Consider the following 10386-nt stretch of genomic DNA (forward strand, 5'->3'; position numbering starts at 1 on the left):
GCACAGGCTCTGGGCGGGCGGGCTGCACTAGCTGTGTCTTGTGGCCTCAGTAGTCCCGGCTCTAGAGAACGGGCTCAGGAATTGCAGGGCACAGGTTTAGTTGCTCCACACCATGTTCAATCTTCCTTGATCAGGGATCAAACCTGAGTCCCCTGCAGTGACAAGCAGATTCTCTACCACCAGGGAAGGCCCTGAGATGTTTTCTTTGTTGTAGTAAAGTACACACAACAAAATTTACCGTTTAATTCATGTTAAGTGTCCAGTTCAATCATGTTTTGTGTGTGTGTACTGAGTCACTTGAGTCATGTCCGACTCTTTGCAACTCCGCCAGGCTGCTCTCCGTGGGAGTCTCCAGGCAAGAATACTGGAGTGGGTTGCCATTTCCTCCTCCTGAGGATCTTCCCAATCCAGAGACTGAATCCAGGTCTCCTACATCTCCTGCATGGGCCCCCGGGTTCTTTACCACTAGTGCCACTCGGAAAGCCCCTCAGTCATGTTAGGTATATTCATATTTTGTGTAACCAAATTCCAGAACATTTTTCATCTGTCAACGCTGAATCTCTATTTCTATTAAACAACAATTCCTTCTTTTTCCTTTTCTGGTTCCTGGCAATCACCATCTACTTTCTGTCTCTGTGAATCTGATGACTCCAGAGCCTTCACTTAAATGGAATCACACAATAGTTCTCAAGTGTAGTCACACTTATTTTACTGAGTATGATATCATGTGTCAGAATTCCCTTCCTTTCTAGTATGGTCAGTGGGCACTTGGGTTGCTTTCATGTTTTAATTATTGTGAAAAATGCTGCTATGACCATGGGTGTACTCTCAGCTCTTTTGGGTATATCCTCACAGGTAGAATTGCTAGATCATAAAGTCCTAAGATTTTTATCTGCTTGTGATGGAGAAAATGTTCACATATTGAATATTTTCAATGGGAAAATCATTTGGCCTATACATGGTTCATCTTGAACTGTGTGTGAACTAAAACAGCCTGTCTAACCCTCTCAGCTCATCTGCTTTAACCATTGAGTTAAAGAGCATCTGGTTTGAAGATAAGAATGAGCATCTCCCTTCTCATGGCGTCCATGTTAACACTCCCTCCAAGATAAGGTTCCCTTCCCGGATACCAGGGCCCTGCTGTCTCACTGTCTACATACTAAGTCTGTTTCTTTTTGAAACTTGAAAGAATACACCCTGTCGTGTGTGATGTATGTTCTCTGTTGGATGAGGCATAAGACTGTGCCGGAAACCATGCTTCAGTGGGACAGTTCTGAGAATTCCCTGGCAGTATTCTGTGTGTTCACTGCAGTGGGCATGGGTTCGATCCCTGGTATGAACTAAGGACCCTGCACACTCCCCTCCTCCCACACGCCATGCAGCAGGCCCAAAAAAGAAAAGAAAACCAGAGCAGTTCTTCAGAGTTATTTAAGAGGCTGCCTCCCAAGCTATAGTGCTCAGCTTGGCTCAAGTAAAACTCTTTTATTCCTGTTAGATTGTATATTGATTCTTTCCATGGACACTTGAACTCATTTGATCATAAAGGACCATGAGACATGTGAGCTGTAAGACTTGGGACCCGACTTACAACCCTGCTCCCTCCCAGTCCTCTTGCTGGATACCCACTGTCTACACATGACCTGAGACACTCCAGTGCGGGGGAACACACAAGCCCAGCTGGACCCCAACCAGGAGAAGGGGAGCTTAACGACTCTGATGTTAATTCAAGCAACACAAACATGGAACCAGCATCGCGCCTGCACCCAGCCTTGCACAAAAGGATGGAAGAGGGTAAAGGGGGTGTGACTTGGACTGCTTCTTCAGGGAGCTCTGTTTGTTGGGAGAGCTGAGCACAGAGATGGAGAAGGAAAACGATGCAAGAGATCAGGAGCCCTGCTCCTCCTGGAAGGAAAACCCGAGAGTGAGAGGGAAATGTTGCAGCTTTGGAGGATGCTAGTGAAGTGGTGACTATATTCTGACCCAAGTCAAGTGACCCACATGCTAGAACACTGGGCACAAACCAGCAAAAGGAGACATAGATGCAGTACTTGATGGACTCTCACATTTGCTTCTTTTTTTAACATTGAAGTATAGTTGATTTACAATATTGTAAGTTTAAAAGAAAAGAAAAACTGCTACACAAGAAGAAAGAGGCTTAACCTATTTCAGAAAGTTTTAGTTTGTTGAGTGAGGATGCACTTGAATCCCCAAAGTTGGTTAAAAAAAAAAAAAAAGTCTAGTGTTCGTCGTTCAGTCGGGTCTGACTCTGTGAGTCCATGGACTGTGGCCCGCCAGGGTCCTCTGTCCATGGGATTCTCCAGGCAAGAATACTGGAGTGGGTTGCCATTTTCTTCTCCAGGGGATCTTCCCAAACCCTGTATTTGAACCAGGGTCTCCTGCATTGCAGGCGGAGTCTTTACCATCTGAGGCACTTCTGTGTTTCTTGTTGGCTGGGCAGGGTCTTCATGCTGCGGGGGCTTTCTCCAGTTGCAGTGATGGTGGGGAGGCTGCTCTCTAGCCGCGGTGCTCAGGCTTCTCTTGTTGGGGAGCACAGACCCTAGGGTCACAGGCTTCAGCTGTGGCACAGGGGTCTAGAGCACAGGCTCAGTGGTCAGGGGGATTACTTTAAAAGAAGACATTGGAGATGCAACGGATGCAGAAAGAAGCCTTCTTGGAGCCTCCCTTATCAGACTTAAAGCAGAAAGTTCTGGTAAGTACAGCTGCCAGAAAGTCCCTCTCTGAGGAGAGGCTGTGCCCAACGGCTCCCAAGAGCCCAATGGTGAGTAAAATTAGGACAATAATCGTGGACACAGTGGGGGAAGGAGAGGGTGGGACACATTGAGAGAGGAGCATGGACACATACATGTGATCATATGTAAAGCAGATGGCCGGTGGAAATATGTATGATGCAGGGAGCTCAGACCTGATGCTCTGTGACACCTAGAGGGGTGGGATAGGGTGGGAAGTGAGAGGGAGGCTCAAGAGGAAGAGGACACATGTCTGCCCATGGTTGATTCATGCAGATGTATGGCAGAAACCAATACAAAGTTGTAAGGCAATTATCCTTCAATTAAAAACAGAGACATTTACTTTTTTTTTTTTTTTTTTAAATTTTGCTCTCTGGGAGTTTTCTAGCCTGAAGAAGCTGGAAAGACCACTCATACCTGCAGACACAAATATTTACAAAGCATCTCATCTCTGATTTCTTAATTTGTCTTTCCCAAAGAAATCCATTTATTCTTCCCATAAAAGCTTTTTCTTCCTACACCCCTCTACTAAGTTATGTACAGAAGCCTGCAGCTTTAATCATTTAGCAAGTTATACTTTGGTTGTCTCCTGCATATAATCCTTCCTCCTGGCAATTTGTCTTTTCTGTGTCTTTTTGGCAGACTTCGGTCAAAAAACCTAAGAAGATAAAGTGGGGAAGTGTTTGTGTTCCAAGAGCAGCAAAGTTTAACTGTTCCCACAATATGATGTTGCTACTGAATAAAATGTGTGGCCAGGTAAAGGAAGTAGTGGACAGAATTCAAGCATTTAATGTTGCCATAGAGACGACTATGTGCCAGGAACTAAAATAGGCATCAGAGACTAAGAAGGAAAGAGCACTGCCCACTTTACAACAGGGGGCATTGGAGACAGTTTATCTGAAATCCATTTCACACATCATTTTTTTAAAATTTTTAATTGGAGGATAATTGCTTTACAATGGCTTATTGGTTTCTGCCACACATCGTCGTGAATTAGCCATAGGTACACGTACGTCCCCTCCCTCTTGGGCCTCCTCTCCCACCTCCCACCCCATCCACCCCTCTAGGTTGTCACAGAGCACTGGGTCTGAGCTCCCTGGGTCATACAGCAACTTCCCATTAGCGATCTGTTTTACACCTGGTAATGGAAATGTTTCTTTTTTTAAATTAAATTTATTTATTTTAATTAGAGGCAAATTACTTTACAATATTGTATTGGTTTTGCCATACATCAACATGAATCCGCCACGGTGTACACGTGTTCCCAATCCTGAAGCCCCCTCCCACCTCCCTCCCCATACTATACCTCTGGGTCATCCCACTGCACCAGCCCCAAGCTTCCTGTATCCTGCATCAAACCTGGACTGGTGATTCGTTTCTTATATGATATTATACATGTTTCAATGCCATTCTCCCAAATCATACCCCCTCCCTCTCCCACAGAGTCCAAAAGACTGTTCTGTACATCTGTGTCTCTTTTGCTGTCTCCCATACAGGGTTATCATTACCATCTTTCTAAATTCCATATATGTGCGTTAGTATACTTTATTGGTGTTTTTCTTTCTGGCTTACTTCACTCAGTATAATAGGCTCCAGTTTCATCCACCTCATTAGAACTGATTCAAATGTATTCTTTTTAATGGCTGAGTAATATTCCATTGTGTATATGTACCACAGCTTTCTTATCTATCGATCTGCTGATGGACATCTAGGTTGCTTCCATGTCCTGGCTATTATAAACAGTGCTGCGATGAACATTGGGGTACACATGTCTCTTTCAATTCTGGTTTCCTCAGTGTGTATGTCCAGCAGTGGGATTGCTAGGTTGTATGGCAGTTCTATTTCCAGTGTTTTAAGGAATCTGCACACTGTTCTCCATAGTGGCTCTACTAGTTTGCATTCCTACTAACAGTGTAAGAGGGTTCCCTTTTCTCCACATCCTCTCCAGCATTTATTGCTTGTAGACTTTTGGATCACAGCCATTCTGACTGGCGTGAAATGGTACCTCATTGTGGTTTGGATTTGCAACTCTCTGATAATGAGTGATGTTGAGCATCTTTTCATGTGTTTGTTAGCCATCTGTATGTCTTCTCTGGAGAAATGTCTGTTTAGTTCTTTGGCCCATTTTTTGATTGGGTCGTTTATTTTTCTGGAATTGAGCTACAGGAGTTGCTTGTATATTTTTGAGATTAGTTGTTTGTCAGTTGCTTCATTTGCTATTATTTTCTCCCATTCTTAAGGCTGTCTTTTCACCTTGCTTATAGTTTATTTTGTTGTGCAGAAGTTTTTAATTTTAATTAGATCCCATTTGTTTATTTTTGCTTTTATTTCCAATATTCTGGGAGGTGGGTCATAGAGGATCTTGCTGTGATGTTTGTTGGAGAGTGTTTTGCCTATGTTCTCCTCTAAGAGTTTTATAGTTTCTGGTCTTATGTTTAGATCTTTAATCCATTTTGAGTTTATTTTTGTGTATGGTGTTAGAAAGTGTTCTAGTTTCATCCTTTTACAAGTTTTCCCAAGACCACTTGTTAAAGAGATTGTCTTTTCTCCACTGTATATTCTTGCCTCCTTTGTCAAAGATAAGGTGTCCATAGGTGCGTGGGTTTATCTCTGGGCTTTCTATTTTGTTCCATTGATCTATATTTCTGTCTTTGTGCCAGTACCATACTGTCTTGATGACTATGGCTTTGTAGTAGAGCCTGAAGTCAGGCAGGTTGATTCCTCCAGTTCCATTCTTCTTTCTCAAGATTGCTTTGGCTATTCGAGGTTTTGTGTATTTCCATACAAATTGTGAAATTATTTGTTCTAGCTCTGTGAAAAATACCATTGGTAGCTTGATAGGAATTGCATTGAGTCTCTAGATTGCTTTGGGTAGTATACTCATTTTCAGTATATTGATTCTTCCGATCCATGAACGTGGTATATTTCTCTATCTGTTAGTGTCCTCTTTGATTTCTTTCACCAGTGTTTTATAGTTTTCTATCCTTCTCCAGGATAGATCACATTCTGGGCCATAAATCTAGCCTTGGTAAATTCAAAAAAATTGAAATCATTCCAAGCATCCTTTCTGACCACAATGCAGTAAGATTAGATCTGTTACAGGAGAAAAACTATTAAAAATTCCAATATATGGAGACTGAACAACACGTTTCTGAAGAAGCAACAAATCACAGAAGAAATCAAAAAATAAATCAAAATATGCATAGAAATGAATGAAAATGAAAACACAACAACCCAAAATCTATGGGACACCGTAAAAGCAGTGCTAAGGGGAAAGTTCATAGCAATACAGGCATACCTCAAGAAACAAGAAAAAAGTCAAATAAATAACCTAACTCTACACCTAAAGCAACTAGAAAAGGAGGAAATTAAGAACTCCAGGGTTAGTAGAATGAAAGACATCTTAAAAATTAGAGCAGAAATAATTGCAAAAGAAAAAAAGGTGATCATAGCAAAAATCAACAAAGCCAAAAGCCGGTTCTTTGAAAGGATACATAAAATTGACAAACCATTAGCCAGACTCATCAAAAAACAAAGAGAGAAAAATCAAATCAATAAAATTAGAAATTAAAACGGAGGGATCACAACAGACAACACAGAAATACAAAGGATCATAAAAGACTACTATCAGCAATTATATGCCAATAAAATGGACAACGTGGAAGAAATGGACAAATTCTTAGAAAAATACAACTTTCCAAAACTGGACCAGGAAGAAATAGAAAATCTTAACAGACCCATCACAAGCACAGAAATTGAAACTGTAATCAGAAATCTTGCAGCAAACAAAAGCCCAGGTCCAGACAGCTTCGCAACTGAATTCTACCAAAAATTTAGAGAAAAGCTAACACCTATCCATGGAGAAGGAAATGGCAATCCACTCCAGTACTACTGCCTGGAAAATCCCATGGACAGAGGAACCTGGTAGGCTACAGCCTATGGGGTCACAAAGAGTCGGACACGACTGAGCGACTTCACGTTCACGTAACATCTATCCTACCCAAACTCTTCCAGAAAATTGCAGAGGAAGGTAAACTTCAAAACTCATTCTATGAGGCCACTGTCACCCTAATTCCAAAACCTGACCAAGATGCCACAAAAAAAGAAAACTACAGGCCAATATCACTATGAACATAGATGTAAAAGTCCTTAACAAAATTCTAGCAATCAGAATCCATCAACACATTAAAAAGATCATACAGCATGACCAAGTGGGCTTTATCCCAGGGATTCAAGGATTCTTCAATATCCGAAAATGGAAATGTTTCAATTCTCCTCTCTCAATTCGTCCACCCTCTCCTTCCCCCACTGTGCCCACAAGTCTGTTCTCTATGTCTGTGTCTCTATTGCTGCCCTACAGATAGGTTCATCAGTACCACCATCTTTCTAGTTCTATATATATGCGTTAATGTAGAATATTGGTTCTTCTCTTTCAGACTTACTTCACTCTGTATTAAAGGCTCTACGTCCATTCACCTCATTAGAATTGAGTCAAATAATTTCCTGTTTATGGCTGTGGATCATACATTTAATTGGTATAAACACTGGACCATTCTTCTGCCCTGGGGAATTGTCAACATTCTGGTTTGGCTGATTGTGTTTCCAGTGGAAATGTGAATCTATCCCTTATGTTCATGATGAGCTGTGGTTGATCTAGAGGCTTGATGACTTTCTGATTCAGTTTTTCATCAGGACTCTGTTCTGGGCGGTGTTCTGTGTTGCCTGTTACAGCACACTGGGTAACACGGGATATCTGGCTGTCCCCCAGCGGTAAGGGAAGAACAGCAATCAGGTGATGTCAGCCTCTTCCATCAAAGTTTCATCAACAGTTTCAGTCTCCATTGTTTCCCAAGTCTGTATTTCAGTAGACCTTGCAAGACAGTGAACATGCAGAATTTTCCTGTTCATCGTCTTCTATTTTGAAATTCATTTATTAACCTTGCTGCTCAGTTTCTTGACCTCCATCTCCCCTTCTCTCTACTGCAGCTGCTCATTCCCACAAACAGTCCTCTACTTCATGATTACCAATGTCTTCCATGTCCATAATCTCCGTTTCAAGCATTATTTTCTTCAGTAACATCTTTTTATTTTTACTTCTCTAGTTTCACTTCCTGTCTTTTAGTTCCACCCAGCCATAACCATTCATCAACCAACCATTACTTCCCAACCCTCTTTCCTCACTTCTGGCAATGCAGGGTTTTTATTTTTCCAATTAAAGAACTTTTCTTCATCAACTCTACTATGTAATTCTAAAAGTCTGTGACAGAAAAGTAAAGTGCTTATTATACAGTGTGATATATGTCTCAGTAAAACTGGCGGGGGGAGAAGGCAATGGCACCCCACTCCAGTACTCTTGCCTGGAAAATCCCATGGATGGAGGAGCCTGGTAGGCTGCAGTCCATGGGGTCGTGAAGAGTCAGACACAACTGAGCGACTTCCCTTTCACTTTTCACTTTCATGCACTGGAGAAGGAAATGGCAGCCCACTCAAGTGTTCTTGCCTGGAGAATCCCAGGGACGGGGAAGCCTGGTGGCTGCCCTCTATGGGGTCGCACAGAGTCGGACACCACTGACGTGACTTAGCAGCAGCAGCAGCAGCAGCAAAGCTGGCTGGAAAGATGAAAATGACCATTTCTCTTCCTGAGTAAAACAATCCATTTTATGTATTATTATTCTCTTTTTCTTAAATTCTCCTTCACCTGATATTAATATGGCTATACATCTTTCTTGTGTTATTGTTTGCACAATGTATCTCTTCCTTTCCTTCTGCTTCCAACCCATCTGCTTTCTCATATTTAAAATGCAACTCTTTTTTAAAATTTACATTTATGTTTTTTCCTTAATTTTTGGCCACATTGCACAGTTTACAGGATCTTAGTTCACCAACCAGGGAATGAACCCTGACCAACCATGGCCGTGAAAGTGCTGCATCCTAAATCCTGGACCTCCAGGAAATTCCCTAAAGTGCAACCTTTTTTTTTTTTTTTTTAATAAGATTTTAAAAATATTTTTAAAGTCTTTATTGCTTCTGCTTTATGTTTTGGTGTTTTGGCTGTGAGGCATATGGGATCCTAGTCCCTTGACCAGGGATTGAACCTGCACCCCCTGCTTTAAAAGGGAAGTCCTAATCTCTGGACGCCAGGGAAACCCCCTAAAGTACCGCTCTTGTCACAATATATGGTTACCTGTGTTTCCTTCCCACGTGACAATCTATGTGTTTTCACCGGAAACAGGCACAAGAAGGAACTGCTTATGTTCAAGTTAATACTTCATTTCTTCCTCTGGTTTCTGGTTACATTTTTGTACATTTTTCATGAAAATCCTTTTTTCTGGATGTCTATTATGCTTGTAAATGTTTCCTTCAGCATTTGCAGCATTAAAGTCACTTTGTCCACTAGCAATAAATACACGGCTGTAAATGCATTCCACCTTCACGTCCATAGAGGCTCACAGTGCCCCTCGAACCAGCAGATCCTCCAGGGCGTGGAGGGATTCCACACAGCATCTCTCTCCTGTGCTTAGGATGACTCAGCACCAGGGATGTTTTTGTCCAGTAATTAGGAGTTGGAGGCTGGTGTGTTGCTCAGTGTTCTCCTCCAACTTGTGTCGGATCCCATATCCAAAGTATATGGTAAATCCTAGTAGGGAAATGAGAAGATGAGAAGCAAAAACAGATGCTCTCCTCACTTATAAATGCCCGATAGGCCTCCTCTTATGGAATCTGACACAATTTAGGGGAGAGGTGGTAGGAAGAGGATTGGGTTCAGTCACCCAAGAGGCCTCTTGACTCCAAAAAATCACTTACCAATCCCCATCCAGATGCCAAATAGGACGCCGGTCCAAGTGGTCATGTGCACCATCAGGTAAACTTTCACAAAGATGCTTACCAGTGGATGGAAAGGCAAAGCATGGACCTGTGGGCAGCATCAGTTCATCCCTGAACACACCCTAGGCATCTGAAAGGGAGATTCTATCCCATGTGGGAGGGACAAGTTCAGTGCCATTCAGGCTGTGTGTTCAGTGCCTACTTAGATAGTGCATGTAAAGCACTGAGTGTGGATCAGGGAAGGGTCCATAGGTTTCAGCAACTCCCCTTCTTCCCTGGTCCAACAAAGGAAGCTTAGACCTAAAGCACACAGACCTCCTTCACTCAAGGTGGACACTTTGGGCACATGAGGTCACCTACCCTGAAGTGAAGAGTAGTGGGGTCCTGGGGCTGCCTCCAGATGTTGACCGTGACCCCAGTGATGAGCAGCAGCAGCAGCAGCACAGCCACTGTTGTGAGCACGGGGTCTCCAGAGAACACCTAGCTGGGCCACTGGGCCAGGATCAGGCTCAGGATGGTCAGCAGGAGTACTGCAAGGGTCAAGGTGGAAGACAACAGGCTGGACCCGGAAAACAAAGACGTCAGGACCTCGGGTCACACCCTTCCCCAGGCTGCCCACATCAGGAACGGACATCGTATTTCCAAGACTCAATAGACAAATATACATTCCTATCCATCCTGGCAATTTCAGAGTATCACCAAAGAGAAGTCCCACTGCTCACCAAGCAGGAAGGCACATCCATAGACAATCTGGCCAGATTTCCAGGTGGGGATGGTGCTGGGACGGAACCACAGACTCTTTAGAATCCTTGAG

At 42.8% G+C, this 10386-nt stretch overlaps 1 long non-coding RNA gene across 1 annotated transcript; it reads right to left on the minus strand.

The window, feature by feature from the left end:
- Window positions 1-8790: 8790 nt before the first annotated feature.
- On the minus strand, window positions 8791-10386 carry LOC113876045. The gene is made up of 3 exons (XR_003506380.1): window positions 10295-10386; window positions 9933-10102; window positions 8791-9384 (listed from the first exon to the last, which is right to left on the minus strand). It is a non-coding gene; the product is annotated as an uncharacterized LOC113876045 (long non-coding RNA).

The sequence above is a fragment of the Bos indicus x Bos taurus genome, chromosome 18 (assembly GCF_003369695.1).
Source record: "Bos indicus x Bos taurus breed Angus x Brahman F1 hybrid chromosome 18, Bos_hybrid_MaternalHap_v2.0, whole genome shotgun sequence".
Taxonomy (NCBI): Eukaryota; Metazoa; Chordata; class Mammalia; order Artiodactyla; family Bovidae; genus Bos; species Bos indicus x Bos taurus.